Genomic DNA, 624 nt, shown 5'->3' on the forward strand with positions numbered 1-624 from the left:
ACAGTATTGTTGAGTGAAGATGAATGGGAGTTGCAAGGTTTGGTGAATGAATTTGGGACAGTGTGTAGGAGGAGGAATCTGAAAGTTAATGTAAACAAAAGTAAAGTTATGGTGTTTGAGAGGAATGAAGTCACAGAGTGTGCAGTGAGGTTGGATGGTGAGGATATGGAGAATGTGAGTGCATTCAAGTACTTGGGTAGTGTGATGAGTAAGGATGGAACTTTGGGGGATGAAGTGCGTGAAAGGGTACAGCAGGGAAGGAAGGTTGTTGGTACACTGAAAGCGGTGATGAGAAATAGGGAGGTGAGTATGGAAGTTAAGAAGTCACTGCATGATAGTACTGTGATCCCTACCCTGACATATGGAAGCAAGCGTGGACCTTGCAAGAGGGGAACAAGTCAAGAGTGAGAGCAGTGGAAATGAGTTACTTGAGAGGAGCATGTGGAGTGACGTGGAGGGACAGGTTGACGAATGAAGAAGTGAAGGAACGTTGTGGGGTGGATGTGGATGTGGTTGAGAAGATTAGGAGAAATACACTGAGGTGGTTTGGACATGTGAAGAGAATGGAGAATGAAAGACTGACTATGAGGGTGTATGTAGGTGAGGTGGAGGGAGGGAGAGGGA

This window comes from Coenobita brevimanus, unplaced genomic scaffold (genome assembly GCF_032717465.1).
Source record: "Coenobita brevimanus isolate Jiangsu-jjx unplaced genomic scaffold, ASM3271746v2 jjx.HiC_scaffold_1992, whole genome shotgun sequence".
Lineage (NCBI taxonomy): Eukaryota > Metazoa > Arthropoda > Malacostraca > Decapoda > Coenobitidae > Coenobita > Coenobita brevimanus.